Source organism: Agrilus planipennis, unplaced genomic scaffold (genome assembly GCF_000699045.2).
Source record: "Agrilus planipennis isolate EAB-ADULT unplaced genomic scaffold, Apla_2.0 scaffold20, whole genome shotgun sequence".
Lineage (NCBI taxonomy): Eukaryota > Metazoa > Arthropoda > Insecta > Coleoptera > Buprestidae > Agrilus > Agrilus planipennis.
The window spans coordinates 1088521-1100795 of record NW_020439516.1 but is presented as its reverse complement, the minus strand read 5'-3'; the positions used below and the strand labels follow the sequence as shown (position 1 = coordinate 1100795).

The 12275-nt window shown below is 36.6% G+C and overlaps 1 protein-coding gene across 1 annotated transcript in view; it reads right to left on the bottom strand.

Annotated features, from left to right (window-relative positions):
* The window catches only part of LOC108735094, an 89779-nt gene extending 78439 nt beyond the window's left edge, over positions 1-11340 (bottom strand). The window contains exon 1 of the mRNA XM_025979259.1: positions 11065-11340. The gene's annotated coding sequence lies outside the window, so the exon portion shown is untranslated. The remainder of the gene's footprint in view (positions 1-11064) is intronic.
* Positions 11341-12275: the final 935 nt, after the last annotated feature.

Sequence of the window (12275 nt, the reverse complement as noted above, 5' to 3'; positions counted from 1 at the left end):
TATATATGCAAAGGCAGGTACTTGTTCTTGCAATTTCATGAAAATTGTTTTGTACTGGCAATGTAGGCTCTTTTTTGTTCGAAGCGCGTAATTTTTCAAAATTGATCCGACGACCGACGCTGCTCGTCCACATTTCAACGATTTCAAACATCGAAATTCACGAAACACGCTACGTTTCGGTGATCTCGGCTTCGGTTCCATCATGAAATTGCAAGAACGGACAGAGCAGACAATAGGTAATTTTTTCGAATATTGAAGTGCGAATGCGAATCCTCCAAATCAAAAAAAAAAAAAGGCCAATGACCAGGACGTGCAGAGGAAAATTAGTATTTACAAATATAACGCCCATTTGATTAGTTGACATTAAAATTAATGTTTTATGCATAATTGTAAGTCGATTAATTTTTAGATTTATAAAATTAATTAACATCTGTCAAACGCCAAATGACAACATCTGATTGAAAATTTACGTGACAATAATATAATTTTATTATCGACAATCTAAAAATGAATATAGACTCTAAAATTTTAAATTTGAACTTTTGAGATTATGTGTTTGGGATAATATCAGCGGAAAGGGTGCATATTGGAATATAGAAAGAGGAAGGTAACGAGCTCCTGAAGCATCAGTAGGATTATTGTCATTAAGTTTTAGATATGTCAAACAATCGTTACATTTCAATTCAAATTTAAAGAAAGTGTTCAAATTTTATGTTTTGATTTTCTTATGGTTTATTATTTTAACCCGGATCTGATGATCGTTGTGTAAAACCGACTTTTCACCTTCAATGACCATGAGGACACAGAACTATGAAGACCATAGATATTAAAAGTTGTGTCAAAAATTTAATAAGACAGTAGACAGCGTTGCGATTGCTTTCAATTGAAGGTCAAGAAGTTGATTTGAAAAATATTGGTTTATTCAGTCTCTTTCACCAGTAATTATAGGGTTGTTCGGAAAGCCATTTCGTTTTTTTTTGTGGAAATGAAAGACAGTTTTCGTATAATAAACAAATACTTTATTAAATTATATATTGACCGTTCTGGTCCAACACCTTTTGCCATCTTTCTGGTAGTAGCATAATTCCACGCTCATAAAATTTTTGGTCTTTGCTGGCAAAAAACTGATCGAGGAGGTTTTTGACCTCCTCATTTGAGGTGAAGGTTTTACCGTCTAAAAAATTTTGGAGTGACCGGAACAAATAATAATCCGATGGTGCCAGGTCTGGAGAATATGGTGGGTGTAGCATTGTATCCCATTCAAGCTGTAAAAGCTTTTGGCGAGTGACCAAACTTGTGTGAGGTCTCGCGTTGTCTTGGTGAAACACTACACCTTTCCTGTTGATTAGTTCTGACCTTTTCTGTTGAAGTGCATCATTCAGTTTGTCCAGCTGATGACAGTAGACTTCCGAATTAATCGTTGTGTTATCCGGTAAAAGCTCAAAAAAAACGATTCCTTTAAAATCCCACCAAACAGACAGCATCACCTTTTTTTGGTGAATATCGGCTTTGGAAATGGTTTGAGCCGGTTCATCTTTTTTGCTCCATGACCTCTTGCGTTTGACGTTGTTGTATACAACCCATTTTTCGTCCCCAGTGATGATGCGCTTCAAAAACGGATCATTTTCGTGACGTTTGAGAAGCGAATCGCAGACGTCAATGCGGCGACACAGATTTCTCTCTGTGAGAACATGGGGAACCCATACATCGAGCTTCGAGGATAATCCCAGGCCTTTCAAGTGGTCATAAACTGTTGAATTTGATAAATTTAACCTCAATCCGATCTCACGTGTTGTTATTCGCCGGTTCACATCAACTAATGCCTTTATCGCGTCTTTATCAGCTTCAACCGGCCTTCCCGAACGTGGTGCATCTTCGACATCAAAATTGCCGGATCGAAATTTAGCGAACCAGTTCTGGCACTGGCGTACTGTCAACACACCTTCTCCATACACATCAGTCAATTTCTTTCTGGCTTGAACAGCATTTTTACCCTTTCTGTAGTAAAACATGTAGTAAAACAGTAAATGCTGCTTATCGCTCTCTATATTTAAAAGGGCACCAACCAAAAACTACTGCGCAGAATTAATTGGAATTTTTCACACACAAGCCTTGCTATATGAGCTCTCAAAGCATATAAAAATTATACGGCTTAAATGTGAAGTTGGGTGCAAAAGAATACAATTAAATCCTTTGTCGGCAAAAAACGAAATGACTTTCCGAACAACCCGATATATTCTATATACGTTTCATTTCATTGTCTACATTCTGTCTTTCCAAATGGCACCCGATTTCTCTGTAACACATGGATTTTTAAAATGCTAAATGGTGTTAAACATGTGTCAAGTGTCGTCTCTGAATTCGTAGCGATTACACAGCTCTCTACCATTTTTTTAAATTTTCTTTACCTCTTTCACCACAGGAATAGTTTTCACATAAGTTTTTCTATCTTTGCTATACACTCAACATTTTTTTTCTTGGTTACAACATTCTATTCTCTGCATAATTCGCTGAATTTCAATAATACGTATACCCGTGCTTTCTCTGTAAATGTGATCTACTCGCCTTTAGTTCTTTTTTTTTATGCCCATAACTCATTTTATGCAACAAAGTCATCACATGGAAGATTGGACTCCTTATCAATAGTCTTCATGGTTGGAACAGTTCATCTATCGTTCCTCCGGGCCGGGCATCCCTAGGGAACATGGCATAGACGTAGACTTCTTCGTTATGGAAAAAAACTTTTGGGTGCTTCATTCCTACCAGTTACTTACGCTGGTGGGTGGAAAGTCTCTCTGGACTACGCCTCCTTTTAGGAATCGTGGGAATAGATGGATGGTGATTGGGGTGAGACAAAATAAAGACAGAAGAGAGTGTGGAAGATAATCTGTGGAACGTTACTGCTCCAACATTTGCCTATATGATTCAAGAAAGCTACAGAAGAACTTGGGCCAGGCCAATTGGACCCGAAATCTAACTGGTTTCCCCCGAATGCTAAACAATGGTACAAACCTCTAAACCGAGAGGCATGGCCTAGAGCATTCGAGAGGAAGCTGGTTCGATTCCGAGTCCGTCTGCCTTGGTCCTACTTTTTCTGTGGTTTTCTTAGATCACTTACGCAAATGCTGGAGCAGTAATATTCCACAGATAATCTTTCATTCACTTCTGTCTTCATTTCGTCTATCTCATCTTTCTCACCCGAATCACCATCCGCTCATTCCCACAATTCCTGGCCTTCCGCCCTACCTTCCGGCGTGGTCCGGAAGGACCGCCCACCTACCACCATTAGTAATTGGTGGGAATGAAACACCCAAAAGCTTAGCTAAATCTCTAGGCATATCACTCGGTCAGTGGAAGACTGTTACCACCATGAGTCCAAAGATGATCGCAACTGCCGGCTACAGCTAAAGACTCTACTTCACACTCATTGAAGATACTACATAAAGTAGTTGGGCAAAATATTGGATAGATAGCTCATGTTAGATCACAGCCACCAAGCGTTAATATCGAAGCTGCTTCGAAAAATGTGTCTGTATGAACGTAATATCTACACAGGAATACAAATGCTCATCTTATGTATAAAAATATTAGTTTCATAATAGGAACGCGAGAGAACTACTAGACCTCGAAGCGCCATTTTATGATAGAAATGTAGGTTACGAACCTCATGCTGTCCTTACAGAAATCGTAAATCGGTAAGAGCTCCTTACATGAAATTGGAGACAGGGTGCTTGAATTTTATGTTAGGGTTTGACGTCGAATACGATATCCCAATCTGCATGCCAAAAACAATCTTTTTTACTCTTTGTTCCTCACACATTACTGAAACGAAAGATTTCGATTTCGATTTCTAATCAAGATACCTATAAAGAAAGATAATAATTTCTATAACGTCCAATTATAGCTTTAGTATCTAATATAGTTTTTCCAAAATAAAAATTTTAATTAATTCGTTGTACTTTTTTCGAACTATTTTGTAACTGTTACGTTCTTTTATGTTGATTCTTCGTCTTTATCTTTCTAATTTTGCAACATTTTCGAAAGAGCAAGTACCTACACGTGACAGTAAAAAATTGCGGAAACGTAGAAAACAAAAAAAGAAAAACGCTTTCAACGAATAAATGAGTTTTCTTCAAGAGAATTGCAAAATAAACATCCGCTATAGGGAACCATTGTTTCGTCCTCGTTCCTGTGGGTTTTCCGGGACTTTATCGTGGAAACAAACATAAACCTTTCTGAATTTGCCAAGACCATATTTATTATCCGACTCGTCTGGCTTTTGCCATTCGTTTTACGTTTCAAAAGAAAGAATTTTAATACTCAGCAAGCTGTCCGGAAACCGTTCGATCTATTAACATCATCGCATTTTTATAAGATTGCGTAGAATCTATTATTCATCGACATACGGCACGTATTGCCTTTCATACTTGCAAATAAGGTGGAACGTATGATATAAGTTAAAATCCAAAAACGGTGATGCAAATCACAAAGAAACTACTTTTTTTCAAAACATTATCAATACTAAAACAATTGCTTTATTATATAATAGCGTTTTAAGTCGGCTTTTAGATTCTTTCAGTGTTTGAGAAATAACCAGTTTACACATACTTATTCATATACCTATAATTAATGGGGGTGAGAGAGGTGTTATGTAAGCAAGTTTGAAAGTTTCAAATTAACAAAGTTTTGCGAAAACTTTATATGTATATATGTATATTAATTTCATCGCTGTATTAAATAATTAACTTTTACAAAAAAAAACGGAAGTCAACCGAATATCCAACATCATCATAACATCGTCAGTTCTAAGACAGGTTGGATACGCACCTCTACTTCCTTTCCTGAGCTAATCTTCGCATTTCCCTAAAACTAAAACGTGCCACATCCTTAACTATTTAACTATTTGCGAACAGTAATCTAATCTAGGTCTACCTCTACTCCTCTTAACTCCTGTTTCTGGCTCTAATACGTCTCTGACTAGACCTCCAACCTATGTCGCCTATTTTTTATTGACTTCAATAGAATCATCTGTTCTCCAGTTCTTTCTAATACCTCTTCATTTCTAACCCTCTCTATCAACGGTATTCTCATCATTTGCCGGTAACACCACATTTCGAACGCTTGTAACCTTTTCTATTCCTCCGTGTCTACCGTCCATGTTTCGCACCCGTACAGCGCCGCACTTCAAACAATATTTTTCGAATTTCTAAATTAACCGTTTGCGAGCGTAAAAGTGACGACTTTTTATTGAAGGCAATTCGACCCCGAGCTATTTGCAAACAGTAATTTAACCTAGGTCTACCTCTACCTCTCCTAGCTCCCGTTTCTGCCTCTAACAAGTCTCTGACTAGACCTTCATGCCTGAGACGGTGTCCCACTAACCTATCTCGCTTATTTCTTATTGACTTCAATAGAATCATCTGTTCTCCAGTTCTTTCTAATGCCTCTTCATTTCTAACCTTCTCTATCCGCGGTATCCTCATCATTCCGCCGCGCCGACTGTCCATATTTTGCACCCGTACAGCGTCGTTCTCCAAACATACCCCTTTGACAATCTTTTTAGAATTTCTGAGTTAACCGTTCGCGAGCATAGAAGTGACTTCTTTTTATTGAAGGCGACTCGACCCTGCGCTATCCTCTGCTCTATATCCCTACTTCTCCTTCCGTCCTGACTTATCTGACTTCCTAGATACCTAAAATCAGCCACTTCTTCTAATCTTTCGACTCCTATCTTTATATTCGCTCTTTCCCTACTTTTTCTTCCCTTGGATGCCAGTATTTTTGTTTTACTTTTATTTATTTTCATACAATACTGTTCTGTCAATACCGCTTCCATTTTGTTTAAAGCTATCTCTAACTCCTAACTCCAACAAAAGGCGTGTAAGTTTTGCTGTTTAGAAATCGATAATCGATTTTTATTCGTTCAGCTCTTTCCAAACTTCACGAACCGACCGAGTGGAGGAAATATCGTTCGCAGTTAATCGAATGATCGAAAATGTAATTCGGTTATTCGGTTGACATCTCCACCGAGGTAATTTCTTACCTAACACATCCCACACGTTCTACACAGGCAGGAAAATTTTTGAGTAGCTAGGGACCGAAATTCGTATTATGTTCTCCCTAAAGTCCTGCCGTGTCGCACTTTGTGCACGGGAATTGTTTCCACTTTTCCGATTAGCTGAGGTGCGATCTTGTTTCACAGACGGTAAACTTTACTTCATTGCGGAACGATGACTTCGAATGTGAAGTAGATTGTGACGTACGGTTTTCGTCAACGTAACAGGAAGGTATATATATATATTTATGAAAGTATACACGTATAAATTCTGTAATGTCAAAATAAAACTGAGAATTCTTTTGAAACTAAAAATGATGCTAAGGCTTTATGCATAAGAAGAGTACATAGATAAAATTCGTATATAGTAACTTCGCATGTAGTAATAATTCTTTTAGTATGATGGTAACTGTATTGGATAGTTCAGTTTTTTAATATGAAAGTTTAATAAGTATTGGGATCCGTCAAATGGGCAAACACCATCTGGTGGCAAAATTTATAACTCGAATGAGGGAAAAATTTACATAGGAACTGTGCACGCAAATTGTAAAATGGTTTATTAAAATAATAAAACACGTTAAAAAAGTAAAAATTTTTTTGATGATGGAGTCGACGAAGTTTTCTTCTAAAGTTAAATCAAATAAAAAGTTAATATGTTCAGTGAAAAGCTGCAATACCACTTCAGACATAGATCTTCACTCTTCACCTACATTAACTACTTTCCAATAAAAACTAACCGTTTTATATATGTAAAAAGTATATTCGGAAAATTAGAGAAAAAACTAAACTAATAGAACATTGGATGAAAGCAGTAGGTATCAAAGAAGTGAATTCCGGAATAAAAATTTGTTCACGTCATTTTAATGCACATGATTATATTTCAGCAAGTATTTACCATCGGCCATAACCTTAATATTTAAAACTAGAATCATACTAAAATTATAAAGTGAGAAATTATTTATTCCTGTGTAATTGATTTAACACAATTCTAATGATACGATATAAGTATTTTGAGGTTAAGAACCTACCTGCTGCAATACAACAAAGTTGCAATAATGTGTTTGCAACGTTCTCTTAAATCGGCTTTGCACGTGCAAGTCATTGATATGATATTGCTTAAATCACCCAGAATCACCTCACCAATTATTTAACGTGAATCACTTTTTAAATCCCAAGTTTGTAAAAAGTAGGCAGTAAACTTGACGAAATTTGAAGGCTAGCTTCCGGATTTGTTATTTCCGAATTTTATAATGTGATTGGCATTAAAAACACGCTCACCTTCAACGAAATTTCCTTTCCTCAGCCCAATCACATATTGTGTCAATACTTACCATTTTATCGTAATTTAAAAACTTGGAAATTGCACGATACACTATAGGAACTACGATAAATTTTCCCTAATCGGCGCCATGTTTTTAGGCTCCTCCCATTTGACGGATCCCAATACCCATAATATATTTCAACTTAATCAATGAGTAACAATAAGGCCGGTGACAGACTTGCGACTGTGCCGCGCGGTGACACCGCTGTAACTACTTTGAAATGACGACATACTTGTTGCAACGCTATATCACGATTTCGCCCTAAAATGAAGTGCAAACAAAATTGTGTGCATATCGTATCCAGTAATAAGGCGAAAACAAAAAAGAAGTTACTCGGTTCATCCCCTAAATACTATACTTGACATAGTTTCGCACTCTAAATGTAATTTCTCGAAAAATTTATCCCAATTACAACACCACTGTTACTGTTTGCATTCAACAGTAAGAATAAGTATTTGAATAAATTACTGATGTTAAGAGTATCTAAAAACTAGTTAAACTGTTGGATTTAAAATGCTTATATTATAAAATTTCAAATAATGTCATAAACAACACTAAATTTAAAAAAATGCCCATCGCCGCAAGTACGAACGTGTTCATTAAACCAAGGAATTAGATCGATTGTGCCAGAGCCATATTCCGCGGCCCAAACGCTGCTCGCCGTGACAAAATTCCTGCAAGCGCGGTTACAACGTCGCCGCTAATATTACACCTCGCATAAAATACAAACTGCCGCGAGTCGCTGCAGCGATTCCGCACAATAAATTGCAAGTATGTGACCAACCCCTTATAATTACTTATTTCTTACTACGACAGTCCAATTGATTCATCCAAATTGCGATAGTGGGCACTGTTGTCGATAGTCATGGCTTAGTATAAAGATCTATACAGTAGGTTCATACCTTTAATCTGCCTAAAATACTGACATTTTTACAGGTCTTCATACATTAACTTTATGTTTGCTGAACTGTTATATACGAGGACGGTTTAATAGCTGTACTAAAGTGTTTAAAAGCAAAAGATATTTGTGCTGTGACATCTCGATGACACTCTGTACAACCCAGTCCGTGCTTAGCGGAAAAGCCGTAGATGAAGTGACGAAGCGTCAGCAGGAAAGGGTTGGGTAGGCGTGGCTGAGAAGTGAACCCACTGTAGAGAATCTTTGTACTTTCGTCATGACACTTACCTTTTAATCATGTTTCATATTTGCGTAAATGTTGCAAAAATGGGAAAAGTGTCTTGTGCCTGTTATAATAGTCATTGTCGTTAAATTTTTTGCAAGCTGAAACTTTCGTAAAAGATAATGACACTATGAGAGCTAAGTTCCTCGAGCGGCCTGTATAAACTTCCCAACCTTATGTGTTTTTTACGTCTTTGTTCTCTGGGTTTTCCGAAACATTTCTCGTGTCACTTTCCGTTCGGGTCACAGACGAAAATTTGTTGGGAAAACAAACATTACTTACGAAACCTTTCGATTTTCATAATATTTATTTAGGACGAGTCGCGTTCTCGGCTCCCAATTCCGGGACAAAACCCGAAAAATACATTAACTCCTAACCTTTGCTGACCACGAATCCACGAATTGTCACTTCTACTTACCCACATAAACTATTACGATCATGTTACAAAATGAATCGGTTCGAGTGGTAGTTATTGAAAAAAAAAAAACGTACACAAAATGTTAAAATAGTATGAGAAAAAATGCTTAAAACTGTTGTGGTAATTTCTAAAATGTTTTTTGCTCGTAAAGAATATTTGAATCGTGCTCAGATTCAAAACTTTTGTAATCTGCTACTAGGTGGCGCAGTATGTTGATGAAAATCATTTGGGTTGTATCGCTTTTAGACCAGAAAAGTGGTTTGTAAACAAGAATAGGAAGAAAATTGTGATCCCAACTATTAGTATTGTTGTGAAATATAAACATTAACGTTGTTCCTAAGTGTTTTACTTTTTCGTGAATAGAGAAGGTTTGAAATGAAGAGGTTTTAGAAAGAATAGCAGAACAGAGGACTTAGAGTCAATAGGAAATAGGCGAGGTATATTGGGCATGAAGAGCTAGTCAAAGGCATGTTGGAGGCAGAAACAGGAGTTAAGAGGAGTAGAGGTAGACCTAGATTATATTACTGTTTCCAAATAATTAAGGATGTGGGATGTTCTAGTTTTAAAGAGCGAAGCGTGTTCAACCAGTCTTAGGACTGACGACCTTTTGATGCTGATGAAGGATGTGATAAAACTTACAATTTCTCGCAAAACAAAAATTACATTTTTCTATTAATGGCATTAATTTGATTTCCTAGAAACTAAAAGGGGAAACTTTATTATTTGGAGTAACAAAACACTAAAATCAGCGTAAAGTATTCAATTAAAATTAAAAATATCTTAACTTTATTTATTAAAATCTTATTGTCTTACAAATCTCGGTAGTAATACCATAAATATGGTTTTACAACAATATAATGGTTATGATAGTAGTGAAACTTAACTGAATTTGAGGAATTACTTCAAACATAAAATAAACGGGTAGTACAGGACGATTTAACGAGGAATATTATTAAGTCTCAGTAAGAACAAGTATCAACACTAGGGCTTGTAATTACTAATAACTTTAATGCCGAGTAGTTTGGGCTGTCAGAGATACACATTACGTATGTACATAAATTTAATGATGGCACGAGATAGTCGTACTATATCTGCTATATCTGTCCTAAAACTAAATTGCAATGGCTCAAAGGCGTTAAGTTTTATGAGAAAGATGAACACACAATGTAAATGAAGAAGACAGCTAAAGAATAGACCGATAAAGGTACTGAGAGTTTCAATTTTTTTAATAAAAGGACCTGAACAATATTATTATGGTTTTAAAACTCGTTTGTTGAAGATTCCTCGCCTTTCGCCTTGTTAATTTTGACACACACACTTGAGAGATGAAATCAAAATCATTAGTCTTTAGTTTCTCATTTTGAAGGTCTACTATTTTATTCTTTTGTTCTGAATTAAAACGTCTTTCCTATGTAATTTATTCTAAATTTTTTGATCCGCGAAATTAAATGACAACTTGACAAGAAAATGAAAAGTTATAGTTATTGATTTGAAAAGATACAGGTAGTTGTATAGACATAAAGAATAAAGATTACTTTTTTTTGAGATAGATGCAAGAAATGTGCGGATGTGAAAAACATATATATGGGCGGTTACCGAACCCTTTTAATAAGGAACCCTAAACAACGACTATTTAAGGATCAGAATCATTGGAATTCACTTCCTTGGGCAGCAAATTCCTAGAAAAATGGCCTATAAGGTCGAAAAACTAAAATTTAAACGAGAGATATTCAGTTCCAATTTTCTCATTTTTAGAAAGCCTAATTTTCACCTAAAAATTTTTTTTTTTTTTTTAACCGACCATTTGTGATTCACAGGAGTGTTTTGAATTTATGTAAATTGATGATAAAATAATTTTCCGTTAATCAATTTTTAAATTATTTAAGGCCATACTTCATATGCCCTTAATAATAAGCATTGTTAGTATAAAAAAATGATGCTCTAAAAGCACCAAAAAGTTCTTGAATAAGCTGGAGAATCTTGTTATAATTTTTTATCTTTTATATGGATCTTGATGTGCTCTGTAATAATTTATGTAGGAAACACATACAGCTAATGAATTAATTGGGAATTGATACCAAAACTTACTGAAATCTGTCCAAACAATCCCGAAATCCTTATCTCAGTCTTAAATGAAGAAACAGAATTATTATATGTTGTAAATAGTTCACAATATCAACTTTAAGAAACTTTGGTAGAATTAAAATTATTATGCGAGGAAGCGCGAAATTCGACGGCGCGTCGCGTATTTCCACAGCCGGCTACGTTGTATTGTTCGGTTGTTAATGCGTTACGGTGACGATGGTGGGCGTTTCCAGCGCGTGACGTTTCGCGTGTCTCTGAAAAACCGAACAAACGAACGGACGGACGATCCGGATGCGACTGAACCGAACCGAACCGGCGAGTGTCATCGGATCATCATCGCGCCCGCAGCGTCGCTACGCCACCACCGTCATCGCCGCCGCGGCGCAGATCGCTGGACTCACGCCCTTGTTCGTATCCTCTATTTTCCTTCCACCATCCGTACCTACTACGATATACCACCCTACTTACTCCGAACGTGCTGGTTACACCATCACCGCGGTCGAACCGAGGTCCATGCTTGCACTGCTCGTGTTCGTATTTTAACCATCGAATCGACTAATAATATAATTCGTGCTTATCACACGTATCAAATTCACGTGCACTTATAAATATGAAAATTTAATTTCCGGTTAGTTAGTAACAAATCGAATCGGGTATTTGCTTCGGACTGTCAGAAGATAAGGCGCAAGGCCGTCTTCAGCTTTCTTTTAGAAATCGTGTTGGTTGGAGTAAAAAAAATGAGACAAACGAAATGAACACACACCAGAACAAAGATACGTCATCATCATAAGGTCGTCAGTCCTAAGACCGTTTGGACACGCACCTCCACTTTCTCCTACCCTGAGCTAAGAGAAAGATTATCTATGAAATAATACTGTCCAAGCACTTGCCTAAGTACCTAATCCAAAGAAACTACAGAAAATTTTTGATCGGAGCAGATGGATCTGGAATCGAACCGATCGAACGCTAAGCAATAGTCTAAACCTCTAGATCATACCGCTCGGTGAAAATGAAGATGCAGTTTTATATACATTTTTTTAAAATAACAAAGGAAACATCAAAAATGACTCAAACGCAGAATTCAGTTTCTGACACTGAATCTCACGGCGAGTTTCTTGTGTTTTGTTCAGTTTAATTCCATAAAGGCAAATTTGATTATCTCTCCTTACTGGGTATAACTCTGTATCTATAATCTCGCCTCAGTTGTCTTTGCA